General features: G+C 37.9%; 1 protein-coding gene across 2 annotated transcripts in view; it reads left to right on the top strand.

The window, feature by feature from the left end:
* Positions 1–18,338, top strand: part of TUBGCP4 (tubulin gamma complex associated protein 4) — a 944,163-nt gene that overhangs the window by 393,580 nt on the left and 532,245 nt on the right. The window lies entirely within an intron of this gene.

Below are 18,338 nucleotides of genomic sequence, written 5' to 3'. Positions count from 1 at the left end.
TGCATACAAATATACAAATCTGTTTACAGATATTCATAATGTTCTTTACAGTCATGCTAAATTTTCATCCCTGTTAGACCCCATTCCTTTTTCCATATCCACCATCTGATTTTACTTAATATTGTTGCTAAAATCCATTTACCATTATACATAATTTAATTTATTCTTTCATTCTATATAACCTAAAATAACTTTTATCTGTTTTTTTAACATATTCTTTACGTCTGTTCTTATTATATCCTTGTTTATTTTATCTACTGTTTATATCTTCGAAAACATTTTCTTTACATAGTTTTCCCCGTAACTCTTTTTACATTTCAAAAATGCGTGTCTAGTAGTTTCTTCGTCTTTACAATGTAAGCATGTTCTGTCACTTTAATTTTTATACGGCATATTTCATTTTACCGTCAGTTTATTTATTACCAAGCTCCACAAAAATGTCTTGACATTCAACTTTCTGATTACACCATTTGCTTCTTATTTGTATAACTTTAATTTTTTTCATCTGTTTTCCATGGTTTTTCATCATTACATTCTTATACCATACTTTGCTATCTTCTTCTGTATCATCAGTTTTTATTTTCCACAAAAGTGTTTTTTTCTTGGTAATATTTTATTTCTTCATTTATACACTTTCTCTTTTATTCTTTTTTTTTACCATATCCAAAAATTTATCATACTTATTTATATGGTTTTACTACTAATCTCTCATACTTTTCATTTATCCACTTTAACACTTTGTACAGATTTAATGAAGCAACCATATAGCACTGGATTAATTAACACTAAACCACCTTTTTCTGTATTTAAGCTCCTCTTTTTACTGGATTTAATTTAGAACCCCATATAAATGAATAAACAATATCTACAATAATTCCTTTTCAAATACTGTTGGCAGCATAAATAAACTTGTCAAGTTTGCTATTTTCCCGTCAGTACTGAATTTATCAAATAAGCCTTTTTTTCCCTGAATGATAATTTATATGTTAATCAGAAAAGGCAGGTTTGCTTTATTTCTTTTATTGTTTTTTTTCCATTGAATTCTACTTGCATATTTATTCCCAAATTTATACATAACACAGAAATTTCATTCATTGTAAAATATATATATACCCCCTAGTTTTACTACATCACCTAAACCTTTATTTTTCTCTTTTTTTTTAAAGCCATCTCTATCGCATGTAGACTTTTATTTGTGCAACTTATTACTTTTTATCCAATTTGTTTTGCAATTATTATAATGTCATCTGCATATGTTAACAGAACTGGAATTCTTCAGGTGTTGTATACCGCGCCTCCTTCATTTTGTAATTTATTTCACATACTGTCACATTATAATTAATGCAAAGAGTATACAACTCGTTGAACATCCCTGTTTTACAACAGTTTTCATATGTACCTCTTGGCTTGGCTTAACCAGCCATTTACAAGTATTTTTTTACTTTACCATTACTAAACACGGACAAACATAATTTCCTAACTTTCTTGCTTGTATTTTATTGTTTTATTATTACTTATAAGCATACCTCTCGACCTGAAATCATCAACAATCTGAACAAAGCCCCATGAAAGTTCGGTATAACTGGCCAAAAGTCTGGATACTGATTAACATAAAATGTGCATACATAATTATGTAACCCCACTCACTCCAGTGGAATTGTGGGACCTGGACACCAACATTCAAAATACAAATTTAAGAACAGACAAAATATTAAACACAATATAACCAGAATAATAATGTTTTATTTATATTAACATTTGAACTTGTATCAAACTTTGAACTTGTATAAAACTAAAATGTAATTTTCTTTCATAAAAATAAAATTGACTGTTATACTAATATTAATAACACCACTAAATATAACAAAATTACAAAATATTGACTAATTATTCAGCATCTATCTACCTGTCCAGCATAAAAAACATTTTACACAATTATGTTCTCCAGTCAGTGCAATCCAGGGACCAAAAACTCCTGTTTGTCTACAATCCTTGCAAATCTGCTGGCTGGGCATTGTCTGTACTCATACAATGTTGTTAAGATCTGGAACTCCTTACCTAATATTCATCAGGTCTGTAGCCCCCCCCCCCCTTCCCTGGACCCGTCTCCCTTCTTTCAAAAGCATTTTGAAAAGACTTCCTAGCTAAAATCTGGCTCTATTCTTGCTCAAAACCACAATAAACTATATCCATAAATATGAACAAGTACTTTTTCTTTCCTTATACCTCCTTACTCTCCATTTTTCTCTTACTTCCTTACAGCTATCAAATTCTCTTTCTTGACTTTATCTCTAAATATAGCATAAGCCTGTTTTTCCCCTCCCTTTATATTACAAGTCTTGTTTGTATTAGACCTTTAATTTCTCTACAAACTGTCTAAAATTTCTCTAACTATTAAATGATTGTCATATAACTCATATTGATTCATAACCAATGTTTTTGTATTGTGTCTAATTTGCTATAATTATTTAAACTGTAGATGTTTTGTTTTATTTTTGAAGATTGTAAAATTGTTGTTAAAATGTTTTGTATTAATTTGGAGCTTTTCTTCTCTGGCCTCCACTGAAAATGGGCTTCTACCCAGTCAGTCTTTCCCGGTATGCCAAGGCTACAAAGTGCTTGGGGTAGCAAAGGCAGTGTCTGTTGAAGAGACAAAACAGCAGCATGCCAGACAGAATGCAAAAGTACTAAAAATTAAAATCATCATATAAATTAGAATAAGCTCCCCCATCCCCATCACAGTCAGTTGAAGAGCACATACAAGTATCTACAGGATGCAACTCTCAACTGTCCAGATTTTTGCAGAATGTCTAGATTTTTGTCTCATATTTTTGTTCTTTTCCCAATAAAAGTTTGGTTTTCTGGCAAATCATTGGCATGTCATTGCGGACTAACATCAGAAAATAATGACAGACATTTGAGTTTCAAACTTACATGCTTTTCAGAAAATTCAAGCTAATGTAAAACCTATTATTCAATCAACTTTCTAAGTTTGTAAGAGCACTATTTCAGAAGTGTCCGTATTTTTGGGCCTCCCCTCATTATTTATGGCTTTGTCTAGATTACTTGCTCTAAGAGGTTGAGAGGTATGCTACAGGACGGTGCCTAGAACTCGCAGCTGGAGGTACTTTTCACTTAAGTGCACCAGAGTCAGTGGCAACCTTCTCAGGACTGGCATGAGCTTGAATTCCATATCTGGTTAACATTGCATAATATATTTATTATACATAAAAAAAAAAAAAAACTTCATTGTCATTTCCAGTACTTTGATGCACACCATAAAACAACAATTACAAACTTCTCTGCCACCTTCCCTGCTCACAACACCTTTCAAGTTGCAGAAATGTATGAAGTGCGCAGGAGGCATGTGGGATGAAAAGTAGTAATTGCACCTCTTATGCTCCTGCAACTGTCTGGCTGAAATAAACAATCAAGTGACAAAACCATGCACACTTCAAATTCAATTAAAAGCTAAGCTCTAGAGCTGCGCAAGACCTTCAAAGGCCCGTCCAATGCCACTTTTAAATGTTAATTCTGCAGTACTTCTCAGCATTGAAAGTTTTGACCAGAATGCAGCCACACCTAGTGGTGGAAGGACAGATTGTCAAAAAGGGGAAGACCATGACTACTGTTTCCATTGCTCAAAAAGGTTAGGAATTACTTTACCTTAAATAGGTCAACAGGGTAACACAATGAGTTGTGTACCATTTACGGTAATAAGCATATCCTGCTGTAAACAATCACATGGACTGCAACTACAGAATGCAGTATAGACGTAATATTCATTGTCCAACTTAATTTTGTAAATGCTGGCTTTCCTAAGGATAGACTTTAATTTTAAACTTCTGTTTACCAATCTTTTAACTTGGTCTTGAATCAAGGCCAAGTTAAAAGATTGATACCCGTTTTAAACTTAGTTCACCAATTTCCCAGGTTTTGCAAAACAGTCTCCAGTGTTCCACATTCATTCTCTTCATACAACTACAATTTACATACCATACTTACTTTCATTAGATGATCTCTGTTCTTAGGCCTGCCTTCTGCAAGGAAAAGCACCAGCAGTTAATATGCAAATATTATCATAGTTAACTTACATATACAAAAGCAGACGTACCTTTACAATGCTCATATCAGTATTTTATGTGAAAAATCACTTGGAATACCTTCTGTGCAGAATCTCTTCCCTGCATCTGCGTAGTTTTTTGCTGGCCCAGTAATGGTGTACATTTGTGTTTCAGACTTCATATTCATATCCTTCAGAAAAATGCATGCCAAGACAAATCCTGTTATTCTAGCAATTTCTTTAAGTTTGTAAGAGTAATATTTAAAAAGTGTCCCTATTTTGGAGCTTTTGTCTCCTCATTCTGTCAGGCTTTGTCCAGATTGTTTTGCACTAAGAGGTTCAGGGGTATGATGGGGGGGGGGGTTACCGCAAATGGAACCATTATCGAATACGGAACCAAATTAAAGTGCCTCAGTGTCTTCATTTCACCTTCATTTCTGCATGGAGAAAAAAGCTCTAGGGTCCAGGAGGGGTCTATATTACAATGTTGAAACGTCAAAAGAGCGAACGCTTTTACATCGAGACAGAATAACTGAAGCTACTAAATCCGAACGGTCAGAACAGCGATTTTTTTTTCCCCAGGGAAAAAAATCGCTAGGCCATTGTTGGGACTTTGCCGTTTCCTCCACTGTAGTGCGATCTCTGAGTTGGTATATTTAGGTAGGGTGTGGGGTGCACAGCCCCCCACTTTATTTTGTGTGTAGATCTGTTTTTTGGCCCAGCGATTTTTTTCCCTGGGAAAAATTTGCTGTTGTAGTCATTGAGATTTAGTATCTTCAGTTATTCTGTGTTGATGTAAGAGCGTTCACTCTTGACGTTTTGATGTTGTAATGTAGACGCGTTCCGGGAAACGCAACAGATCTGGAGATGGTAAGGAGTCAGGATCATGCATAATGAAGACTGATGTCTCAGCAATTAAAAAATAAGTAAAAAGTAATACAGTTATCCAATTATCAGGGCAACTCCAGGACAGTACAGTAATCAAATACGCAAGAGTACAATCCTGCAGAAAGTGCAACTACAAAATTATTTAGAGGGAAATTAAAGTAACATGGGATTATGGCTGCAGCCAGTAAAAGACTGTCCCAAACTTCCAAGTCTTGTCACTGTGCAGTTCTCAGTTAACGAAACGATGATGTTGCTGGCTTCCCTGACCCACCTTAAACCACAAAAAATTAAGTCACTTACACCTGTAAGACAGTTCTCCTTCTCCCACACAGCAAACACTGACTGAGAGAAGCAAAGGAAGTGTTAATTACTCTTGGCTGGGGGCAGATGCCATTTAGCAGTTCTCGTGACTATAAAAGCAGTCACTTTGGGAGAAAAATATTAGCACGATAAAGTTTTATACAAAGGCATTTTTTAAATTTATTTTTTTACTGTATTTGCTTGCCTGGCTGTCTATATGTACGTTATAGAGTACACAGTGTACAGCATTAACGGAAAATTGTAAATAAAGAAAAAAATGTGATTTCAAGGATCCAGTCGGAAATTCATGGCACCCCATTATTTTACTCTCAGAACTGGGGAATTTGGTACATTTAAGAGGTATGTTCCTAAGATTTCATGTCTAGTTGTGTTAAATGCCTTATTAAGGTCTCCTATCATGATTTTCGCTTCTTCTTTTCTATTCATAATATCATCTACAATTTCTCTATTGATTGTTGGCAACCCTTCCCCTTTATACTATATATACTAGCTCCCATAATATTTTCCATTTAGTATCAAATCTTTTTTGTATTATTTTCATAAAGATCTTATTATCATTATTGTTTAATACTATCGGTCTCCAGTTTTTGATTGTCTTCTATCTTCCTTCTATGTGAATTTAAGTAATCCACTACATAGTTGTTCTTTATACATGAGACCTTCATTTAATCATTCATTCAAAATCTTTAAAAAAATATTTATTTTTTGCCAGTGCCTTAAATTTTTATGCATTTCATACCCTTTTCTATCTGGTTCTTCAGCCAAATCTATATTTACTTGTCCTAATACTTGATCTGTTTCATTTAAAGAAATCTCCTTTTCAAACTCTTAATTCTCTTTCTTCTGTTAACTTTTTTACTTACTATGTTTTATTCACTACCTTCATTTTTTCTTTAAGCATTTTTAGTTCATATTGTACTACACTTTTCCTGAGTTATTTCCATTTCTCCTTTTACATTTGTATATCTCTGATTATACTATAATTTTCCTTTACCAGTCTGCTGAACTAGCTTGATACTTCTTCTGTTTCCTTGTAAAAAAAATATCTTTGCTTATATGACGATTTTTGTATTTTTCTTGATTTCTTTTATATAATTCTTTTTATTTGCCAGAATACCTTCTATCATTATGTTCTTAATCTTCCAATGCATTTTCTAAAATATAATTCACCATTCAGACCAATTTTTATAAAATATTCTTTTAGTAATATTATTTTTCACTAATTGCATTACTAATTTCTTTCCTTCTTCATTCCATGTTTTCTCATTTATCCTTTTAATTCCTTTACCTATTTTATATATTCCTTGTTTTCCTTTATCTCTAGCCATACTGGAAGATGATCAGAAAATTCTGTTTTAACTACCTCCCCTTCTCCTATAACTACATTTCTGATACTATGAAATAATCTATTTCAGTTCTATACATACCCCTTTTGTAAGTCCATGGACTTTTGTCCTGAAGTTTAAATTTACCACATCTTATAACTTCTAACATTTTTCTTATATCATTTTCTTTTTTTTACGCTTGTGTCTTGAATTACAGTTAATATTCTCCTTTTGCTATAATATTCATATTTATCACCACGTAATCTAAAATGTGATGAAATAAGTTTTCCCTTTTTTACAATTTGTGTAAGCATATAATTTTATAACTTTAGATACTTGTTTTTTCCATTTTAAAGGTACAGTGGTTAACCTTCACATTTTTGTTAAAGTTGCATCTAATATCTTTTACTGTATTTCTACAGAATATGGCTATTCCAGAATATCTCTTATTTTCCAAATTCCAGATTATCTTTCCTCCCTATAGTTTCTTTGTAATCTTTCTTCATTTGTTAAAAATCTTGTGTCTTCTAAAATAATTACATCTGTATCATATGTATTACACCACTCCAAAATCCCTATTCTTCTTACTATATTCTTAATACTAGTTGCACTTATAGAAAGTACTCTAAAATTTTTATTTTTCCTTTTCTTTAGATTCATGGTTTCGTAAGTTCATAGCTAATTATTAGGCTGGCTTTTTTAATAGGCTAGCTTTCTTAATATCCCATTCTAGGGCTAGCCAGTTTCCCTCCCAAAGGTGAAAATCAAACTCCTTAACCATTATACCAGCCTCCAAATATTAGATGTATATATTCTTTTTTTCATCCATTTCCTTTCTTTTTTCTTTTGCACTTATCCCTTTAGATTTCCTTTTTCTGTCTTTTACCCTTATACCAACAGAATTTTTTTTCTTTTACTACCTCGCAATTTGTCTTCTTCATCACTACTTATTTCAGAACCTTCTTCTATGTCCTGTTTTTTTTTCCATCTAATTTTTCTTCCATTTCTATTACTTATAAAATGTCTTCCTTTTGTTCATTCTTTTCTCTTTCTTTTTCATAGGTGTGTATTGGCTAATGGCCCTGGAGCCTTTACAAGCCTAGCCCATAGGATTGCCCTGGAATCGTGCCACCCGACTATAGTTCCCAGTGCCTTTGAGTAAAGCCACTGGAGTGGTCCCTGGGGTGAATTTTCTATTTCTCATCCACTCATCAATATTTCTCTTGAAGACGGCCAGTGAGGTGCTCTGCTTGACATGTATGGAAAGTCTATTCCATACCATGGGCAGTCTCTGGGTTATGAACCTGTCCCTCCAGCATTCTGTTGATTGTGGTAATGAGGTTGAGGTCTCTGAAGTGTGTGGTGTGGAGGGATTGAAATTTCTTTAGATGTAGCATTTCTAACAGAACTGGGTCAGACATGGCTTTGTAAGTCAAGCAGAGATCGCCTCTTAAGTAGACGATATGAGACTGAGAATAGTTGGAGTTTTATTAGTCTGTCCATATAGGACAAATGTGTAAGGGCTAGGATCCTCTTTATGAGGTACTTTTGTGGCCTCTCCAGTTGTTGCAGGTGTTTAGTGAGGTACATGACAAATGGGGCATTGTCCTCAATGATTGGCCTAATGAGGGAAGAGTAGAGGGAGACAATGACCACTTTCTTCCTGGATGCAAAACTCTTAGTAATGAGATGTGCCACATAGAAGGACTTCCTGACCACAGTGGCAATGTGGTGGTCAAAAGAGAGGTTGCTGTCAACCTGTGTTTCCCAGATCTCTTATAACACCTTCTGTGTTCAGTGAACTACCATCAATGTGGTAACTCATGAGAACCAGGTTTTTTCCACAGGGGATGACGACACATTTTTGGCATTGAGCTTAAGGCCATGGTTCTGTCACCAGTCGTTGGTCTCAGTGAGGCCTTTCTGTACGATGTCAGCATCACTTGGGGAATTAATAATAGCTCCCAACTTTCAGTCATCTGCAAACTTTGTCAGCCAGAGTCCCTTCGTGTTGTCCTGGACTTCAGAGAAGTAGATACCAAATAGGAGAGGACCCAGGGCCTAACCCTGTGGGACTCCACTCGTGACTGGTTGACAGTCTAACTTGGAGTTGGCTACTTTCACACTGTGGGTTCTACCTGTGAACCAGTTTGCAACCCACCTCGTGATATAGGGGTTGATGCTTAGCTTAGTGAGTTTTTTGTATAATTCCTGAGTGGGGGATGGTGTCAAAGGCTTTGGCCAGATCAAGGTAGGCTGTGTGAACCACCTTGCCTTCATCCACAGCTTTGGTGACTGACTCAAATAAGTTGGCCAAGTTGAGCAGGCCTGATCTACCCTTCACAAAACCAAACTGTGTGGGATCCAGAGTTTGGCGAGTCCCTATATCAGTGTTTATTCAGTCCATGATGATGCATTCAATAGCTTTGCATATCAGACTCGTCAGGCTAATGGGGCGATAATTCCTAGGGTCTGTAGTCGCTCCTCCTTTGTGGAGAGGGATGATTGTAGCATTGTGTCATTCAGTAGGGACAAAGCCTGAGGTGAGGCTGTGATTGAACAGGGCACACAGGTGAGGTGCCAGTTCACTCTGTAGTTCATATAGAACACAGCCAGGGATATTTTCAGGTCCCGTAGAAGCTTCATTCTTGGCCTTGGACAGTGCTCTTTTAACCTGTGCAGCAGCAATACTGGGTGCCTGGCAGTCTACTGGCATTGTGACAGGTCCCTTGGAGGGGAGGGGTAAAGGCACTGAATCTCTCGGCCAGTATATTGTGAATATCTTTTGGCTCGGTATAAGAAGTACCATTGTGCAGTAGCTCACAGCAAATATGGGTATTGCCGTGGAGATTCTTTACATAACTATAGAAGGCCTCGTGGTTGTCTTTACTATCTGCTGCAATTCTGTTTTCATAGCTAGCTTTAGAGGATTTGATGAGGGATCTCAATTTTTTTTGAGGCTGATAAGGGAGTTTTTCCAGTCTTGAGACTTCACCTTATTCTGCATCAGTTTCTTCCTTCTGTTGTAGAGTTTGTTTATGGCAGGGGACCACCAGATTGGCTTCCTTTTTTTGGAGGAGCGCATCTTGGTTCTGTTGGGTATGGCAAGATTCATGCATTTGTATATGTGTTCGTACAGTGCATTGGTGTATGATTCGACGGTCATGCAACTGATCTCCATTTGCATGGGTGCCGTGAAGTTAGCCACCTCTGTTTTTAGGAGCCCAAAGTTAGCTTTGGAGAAGTTTTTCATGGTGGTTACCTTTGCAAGGGGGTGAGTGGGGTGGGAGGAATGTGCATTTCTAAGGTGATTAGTTTGTGGTCGGATCTAACCAGGGAGGAGTTGACTATTGGTGTAGATCAACGGTTGCCCATGTTAGTAATGACCAGGTCAAGGATGTTACTACCTCTAGTGGAGGTAAGAACAAGCTGGTCCAGGGCATTGGAATTCATGAATTCCAGGAAACGTTGGGCAAGTGTACATGAGTAGTTTACACAGTTAATGGAGGGGTAGTTGAAGTCGCCCAGTATTAGTGTGTTAGGATGGACCTTAATATTCTCCAGGATGTCTTGGGACATGGTTGGGGATCTATTGCAGGCTATGACCTGAATCGCTGTCTTACCCAATGTTAGCTGCACCTGAAGTATCTCAGATGCGTTGTGTTGGGCTACCAGTCTGGAGGTGTGCGCATCGTTTCTGAATATGTTCTGGGGCCGAAAGGTGTGGAATGAGTTATAGCCTGGTAATGCAGGGCTGCTTTCTGCTACCTTGAACCAGGTCTCTGTTACGGCACAAATGTCGATGTTCTCCATTTTAACGAGTGCTTCGAGCGAGTGCATTTTGAGATTTAGACTTCTAGCATTGAGCAGCATGACCCTCAGATTGCATTTGTTTGTAGCTGTTACGGTGGTAATTTGATCTTTGGAACACCGCCTAAAAAGGCACTATAGGGGTGGCAAGAGCCTTGGCCAGTATCCGGAAGCCCAGGGGTGACAAATGCAGTTTCCTTACTCTTATTTTCATTTTTGCAATCCACCCATAAATACCTATATATTTTTTAACCTTTATAACATTTACAATCACATTTTTTTGCATCATGTCCTGTTTCCCCACAAATATAACATTTTCTTTTGTCACAGCTACTTCTCAAATGCACTTTTTTCCCACAAAAAATGTTTTGGGTAGTCTCCAATATTTTGCAATGCTCATATTCCCAGCCACATTTATCATGCTTGATATATGATCATTTTTTTCTTTTTATATTTTTAACACAATATTACAATCCCAGCCAGCAGTTAATAGTCCCCTTTTCTCATAAACTTTTGCAGTGTCTAGTACTTTACATAATTGTCAAATGTCCTTTAAAAGTCTCTTTTCTCCCTCTGTTAACAGTTTCAAATAAAATGTCAAAAAATGTCTCAAGAATAAATGCTTTTGCCTCGTGTTTTTACGCCCAAGTAGTTATTAAATTGTCCCACACTTCATACCTGTCCATTTCTGTGTCTTCTTAAATATGAATTTTTACCACACACTTCCGTTTTTCATTTTCTTCTGCCTTCTTTTCTGCTACTCCACTTTTGGCTTCTTTTACTTTCTCTGGATATGTTTTCTTTTCCATCTCACCCCTGTTCTTCAGGATTTTCTCTGCACCCTCCTTTTGTATTCTGTCCATAATGTCCTCTCAGGAAGCATCGCCTTCATTTTCTGGCTCACTCTGCACCACCATTTCTTTAAGTAAATCATTCTGCAACCCTCCTGACTAGAGGTTTGTAATTATAAATTCACCATTTGCTGACTCATCTCCATCAAACAGATTTCTTTGAAACAATTCCTCAGAATCCTGCACACATTCTCCGGTCTTGATATTTGCTTTCTCCTCTTTTATTTCCCACTCCATCTCCATCTTCCCCCTGTTCCTCTATGCTTGGAACAGAAAAAAAAAATTCCTCATTCAAAGTGGGTCCCACTCACAACAATGAAAAGTAGGGGAATTTCCCTGATATCCTGACCAAATTTTCCCTAGTAGTATAAATAGCACCTCAGGTCTCCCCTGAAAGGAGGCTGCTGAGCGTAGTGGGACTAACCTGATCAGTAAAGGATAAATGCACAAAAGAAAGAAAACAGAAGAATGAGGATGGAAGGAAAGAGAGAAAGAATATGAAAAGAATTGGTGAGATACATAAGGAGTATCAAAAATAGGGAGAGTACGGGCAACATATTGATGTTGTAAGGCAGATGAGTTCTGAAATAAATGTGAAAGTGATGTATAAGGGAAATGATATTGGCTGGAATCTGGTAGTAGTAGTTTAATGCAATATTTAATATAAATTAATTGCAAATACTTAGTGCTGAATGCTAGCTTAATCTGGAGGGGGGACTATGGCAGTAGTGGTTTGGAGATCATTATTAATTACAAGTAACAGAAAATATAGGGCATCTGGTGAATTCATATTAAGAGTACTCCTGTACAGTTAAAATGTTGTTACGCAGGGTCTTGAATATCAATCACAGACAGCAAAACTTAGATGAGTAGAAATAAGTACTCTTTATTTCTTTAATGTTTCTAAATCTGTCTCTCATGCATGTGTATCAGCCCATCAGCATTGGTCTACAGTCACATTATATTACATTTGCTTAATGGCAGAAGGAAGCAATAAGCCTGTTTAGTCTGTCCCTTTAAGTATCATAGCATTGTACCTTCCATCTTTATTGCTATCTATCCCTTACCCTTTTCAATCCGCTTCTTGTCTCAAGTGAGAAAAATGTATCCCACATGTTGCTTTGCTGTGGGCACCATTTAATAGTTGATGTCACCTCCCAGTGCACAAAACGTGATTCTTAGTGCATTGTATTAATTAACTTCAATCTATAGGGCATATACTGCAACCCTGCTGTGTTTCATTACACTGTATGGTGCCCACTACCCACCGGCACTATGTTCCCTAAATGTGGACAAATTAATTGTTATGCTTCTAAGCTTTACTTATCAATTTGGCCGTCTGTACAATGGTTAGTTCACAGTGCAAAGGCTTACTATAAATATCACCCATATAAATTTTCACAGTGCAAAGACTTACTATAAATATCACCCATATAGCCTTGCCTCTCAACTGCTCTGCATTTGGCAGAGTGATGTGATTTTAGGTTCAAGTGTTCTGGCTATGTTATTCTGATTTAATATGGAGCAGTTCTGATTTATACTCTTATCACCCACTGAGTTGTAGAAACCAGTGAGTGCGTGAGTGCCTGGAACTTAACTGGGGAGCTGGACCAATCGTACTTGGTGAGAAATATTTAGTGCCACTTTATATAGATTCGAAGTTGGGCACTGGCAGCTAGTGCCTTTTGGGGCAGAGAAAGGACATCAGGAAATGTAATAGCAGCATAAGAGAAGACTGCATTGTGAGACCACAGGGCTAAAATAACACACTGTGGATGCGAGTGAGCCAGGAAGTTGCTTCCTGCACTTTTGTGACTACTTCGACACTTGTCATTTGGATAATTAACTTGCTGTTATGCTGAGAGAAATTTGATTTGTGTCCAACTACCTGCTGCTGCTATAAAGGAAGGATTTGTTCTACCTCTTCTGTTTTCCCACTTCATGCTTGGCTGCTCTAATTCACTTAAAAAATCAATAGAACAGCAAGTTATTCGTCAATGTGTATTTTACTTGAACAATAAGAAGTATGAAATTCCAATGATTGATATTATTGGCTGGTTGTAAACTTCAGTGATTTACTAGAAAATCAATTTATATGTGGAACAGGACAAAAATATGAGGCACAATCAGGGATGTTCAGTGAAGTCAAGAACATCTGACAGGTATACGTACTAGACAGTATGTCAACTGCAGGCTTTACATGTTACACAACCTTCACAGCAAGGGTAACAGTGTAGGAACAAAGCTGAAACAACAGTCTTCATTGCTGTCCTCCATGCAGTGTGGAGAACAAAGGTAATCCAGAAAGCTCGAGTTAGGTCTGGTATCCCGCCTTGACCCAGCGGGTGACAGGAATAACAAGGACTAGAATACAAGCATTTCTCCAGATAAAATTAGTTTAGCTAACAGATCTAGGAGACTCTGTCTCTCTGATGCCCTCCTTTTAGAAGGAATAAAGATGCCTTGTTGAAGTTTCAAGTAGTTTATTCAGTGTGGCAGTGTAACACATTTTGCATCAGTGGGCATTTTCTGAAGGATGTGAAGTCTGAAACTCTATCTGACATTATTCAATGGGTTAACATCTTCAGTGATTTGCCAGAACTTTCCAGAAAATAACAAAGTTTATGAGGAACAGACCAAAATATGAGGCAAACATCTGGACATCTGAAAAATATGCGTCTATGTGCCCAACAATAGGTTATTGTTTACGTATGTATAAATTGAGACAGAAGAGCAAATTTTTTCTTGCATAGAGTGTTCTTAATGAGTTGAAACCTCCCGCAGTACAGTCCACTAAACTGACAGCTACTTCTGCTATGTTTTGTAGGGGTTCCAATCGGTTCATCGAAAAGTCAGTTCAGTGAATGACATTTTCAGTGCACTTACATCAAGCATGCTATTTGTCCGAACTGTTTATACTGAAATCATGGTACAATGAGGATCAGAAAGTTTGCTTCTTCTCCACTGTAGTGCAGTCTCGGAGTTGGTATATATAATTGGTGGGGGGTGTGGGGGACCCAGCCCCCCACATGAGCGGAATTCTATGAACGACATTTCAAAGCATCACTTCAATGAAGTAAGATAGACCTGTTTTGTAGAGTGTTGGTTCCCTGGAGCTTCTACCAGACAAAGCAAGCTAGTCAGATTCAGTTCAATGAAGAGCTTAAACAAGTTTTTTCTCAGGGGCAAAATCTTTCTCTCCACACACACATTCACTCACTCACTCACTCACTCACTCACTCACTCACTCACTCACTCACTCACTCACTCACCCACCCACCCACCAACTCCACAGTAATACAACCATGGAGAAAAGTGAAAAATTGCTCAGAAAAGGTATTGCTGCCAGCAGTAAGTTCTTGTGGAGAAACAGCTATAAGGGAGATGAACTAAATGTTCAAAAAGCCTGTCTACAGCCTGGCTCCATGGTGCAGAGGGTTGGTGCCCTGACAGCAGCACGGGCACCCGGGATCAGTTAGCATCCTGGCACTGGAGAATGCAGGGCAGGGGAATGGGAGTTGACAGTCATGGCCTATTCAGTTCTGGTGGGATGGAAGCAGGTGCTTACAAGTACACAGGGTGATGAGATTTTTCCAGTGGAGATCATCTGTGCTCAAGGAAAGGAGAGGGGTGCAAGGCTGCTTGCTGGTATGCCTCATTGTGAAAGTGGTGGAGAGCCAGTGTGGCCATCCTATCACACACTCGCATCCCTTGAAAGCAGAGCATGCAGAAAGGAATGTAGGGTGTGGAAAAAATCCGAACCATCCTTGATTACTGCCCACATGATGATCAGGTGATGGGGAAACAAACTGGTTTGATTGGCTGGGAGGGGGCTGATTATCAGCATGTTAGAACGGACAAAAAGGCCAAATAAATAAAGACTTATCTACAACTTTTCTTCTAGTTTGTTCTTAAAACAGTGGATGCAGCATTGCCCATTTTGCCTTTTCATCTATGGACCAAACACAGCTCAGCTATTTTGAAAACATATCCTTTTTAAAACTGACCTTAGTTTTACCAGTGTTTGAAAACAATCAAGCAAAAATAAATAAAATTAAAATAAAATAATAAATAATGCAGACGTATACTTGAGAACATGCATTTTTCAAGTAGCCTAAAGAACTGGATTACTGCCAGTTTAGGAGAACACTTGAAATGAAACCCAATTTAATGTAATATTAAAGAAATAATTTCCAGATTCAACATCTGTCCTTTTAGCATTTGATGAGACCCGAGACAGCATGCAGCAAATTGAAAGTGATATTTTAAACCCAATTTGAAAGGAACATTTTGTAACAAATTATAAGTTGGTCATAAACAAGAAATACAATTTTTTGCCTTTTTCGCAGAAGCACTATCTTTAATTTATATGATAAATGTTGGCACAACATATTACTTGACAGCAGTGTAACACTTCTGAATTGCACAGAAAAAAATCACGGCAGTTCTTTTTCTGCATTATTCTACAGTTTCAAGAACACCTTCTAGGTGCATGTTTTGGAATATTAATGGGGGGTTATTGTATAATAGTTATTAAAGAAGAGTTTGTATAGTGAATATACATATATATATATATATATATATATATATATATATATTTTTTTTAATCAATAAACTTTTAACATGGCGCTTTTCTATAATCAACATTAATCTATACTTTAATCACTTGCAGATCTCTTCTTGTTGTTTATCCGTGATCACTAGCCCTCGTAGAAAGAATTCAGTTTTTCTAAATCAGCAGCAAGTGTATTTTGCATAAAGTGCTAAAAAACATTTTTTGTTAACAAATAAAAGAAAAAAAAAGAAAAAGAAAAAAAAAAACGGAGCAATGGAGACATGTTCATCGTGTTTCACTGTTACGGTCATTACAATTGGGCTATCCTGCTGGCAGGCTACCCGCAGTCGGCCAGAGTTCCAAAGTCTAGGTCTGGCATCGGTTGCTGTCACCTCCTCCCTGACGTCAGTGCGCCAGGGGTATAAAAGATGCAACAGACGCCATTTTCTTCAGTCTTTCTTGCCGCGCAGTGCCCGAAGTAAAAGCAGTTCGCAATTGCCAGTCGGCCGACTCCTGAGTTTATCAAATACGAATTTCAGATCCGAAGTCTTCATTAAAGCTAAGTACCCCATTGGGGAAACTTTTTTCTTGCTCCAGACCGATATCAGAAAAAGTTAACTGTATTTCTTGTGGGAAGCAAATATCTCATAAGGATTTTCATTCTTACTGTATTCCTTGCCTAGGCCCTGACCATAACGTTGCTAGTTGTCGGTTTTGTGCTAGATTTAACCAACGCACTGTTAAGCGTCGGTACGATTTTGCATTCCATTACTTTGGCAGAAGATTTAATTATATAATGCCGTCGGATCAGCCGACTACTGGAGTTTATAAAAAAACTAAAAGAAAAAGAGAAGGACAGGCATCCGAGATCCAAAACCGATGACGAGGCTTCTTCTAGACCTGTCGCCGGTTCTCAGTGAGGTGCTTTTGCAGCCCCTGACACCTGCTACCTCAGAGCCACAGGCTGCTTCTGACTCCCACGTGGAGCTGACTAGGCCTCTGGAAACTCAAGGTATTGGACACTCGGAAACTATTCCCTCAGATGGGTCCGGAGCCGCTGAGCAGGCATCGGCCTCTGGGGTGTTTTCAGGCCTACACAGTTATATGTGAAACCTACTTCAGCTACAAAGGCAAAGACTAAAGCAGCTCTAAAGACAAATAAACAAGTACAGCATTCACCTGGACAGGCCTCCATGCTTAAAAAATAGATGCTTAAAATGGCCGAAGACCTTATTACTTTGATCAGGGGTTCCCATCCCCCTCCTGATAAGAGGCCTAGGCAAGAGTTAGAATATGAATCTTCAGACCAGGTTTCCATTTCCATTTCCTCTGATTCCTCTTCTGAACAGGAATATTCTCTTCCTCCCTGTGAGGATTCTGATGCTGAAGAATCTATCCCTTCAGCCTCTCCTTCTGAGGATTATTCTTTTGGGGAGACGCTGCATACTATGAGAGAGCATTTCCACTGGGAGAGCCAAGATTAATCAGAATCCAAGAAAAGGCTCAGAGACTTCCTTTTATTGCCCCAGCACAGGCCCCTTGCTATCCCGCCTGTTTTAGGCATTGTAGATGATGTATTTACAGAGTCCAGTCTTTCTCCAGACTCTTTACTACCAGCCCCTATTAAGCCAGACAGATACTATAGGGTTCCTGCTTCACATAATCTTCTCTAAGAACCCTGAAGCTGACCCAGAAACCATCACTCAGGGTCCCAAAGGGGTCAAGGTTTCTACTGCAAAAAACCCTATCCCCTCTGATAGGGATTGTAGGGCCATAGACAGATGGGGCAAAAAGATTTATACCTCTGCTACCTTGGCTGTAACAGCCTTAAATTGCCAATTTCATATGCTTAAGTATCAACAATATCTTATGGCTTTGCTTAAACAGAAAATGTCAGCAAATACAGGATGTGCAGACAACAAAGAAATGCAGGATTTATTGCATGCAGCTGAGCAAGTTGGAAAGCATACTTTGCAATGTGGTTTTGATTCTCTTGAGGCCTCCTGCAGGGCTGCTGTTACAGGTTCTAACATTAGGAGGCATGCTTGGTTAAAAGAACAAAATCTGCCTGATCATGTTAAAGCAAAACTATTAGATGCTCCTTTACAGCATGATACTTTGTTTGGTGTTAAAGCAGAAGAGGTGTTGAAGAAAATGGAGGACAAAGCTAAATCTATGCAAACAGTCAAGGATTTCTTACAGGTACAGCCTCCAAGATTTAGTAGGAACTGGCCTACAAAATAATTGGTCCTTTCCAGTGTCAGATAGACCACAAAGGGGCAGATACAGATGCCCCAGAGGCAGATCACAGCCCCAGGGCTTGTACAGGCCTAAACAATGGTGTGCTTCTACCTCCAAGAGCGGAGAGGAAAAATCACAGCCATACAGGAAACAGTGTCAATGACTTTCCACTTCCAGCACCAAGTACTTATCTTTTGGCAGCCCCTTTGGGGGGTAAACTAGCACTTTTTTCACAAAATTGGCAAATGATCACCCAGGACAAATGGGTTCTAAATATAGTTTCA

Source organism: Protopterus annectens, chromosome 7.part0, assembly GCF_019279795.1.
Source record: "Protopterus annectens isolate FY-2018-M chromosome 7.part0, PAN1.0, whole genome shotgun sequence".
Classification (NCBI taxonomy): domain Eukaryota; kingdom Metazoa; phylum Chordata; order Ceratodontiformes; family Protopteridae; genus Protopterus; species Protopterus annectens.
This window is presented reverse-complemented; position numbering and strand designations above follow the sequence as displayed.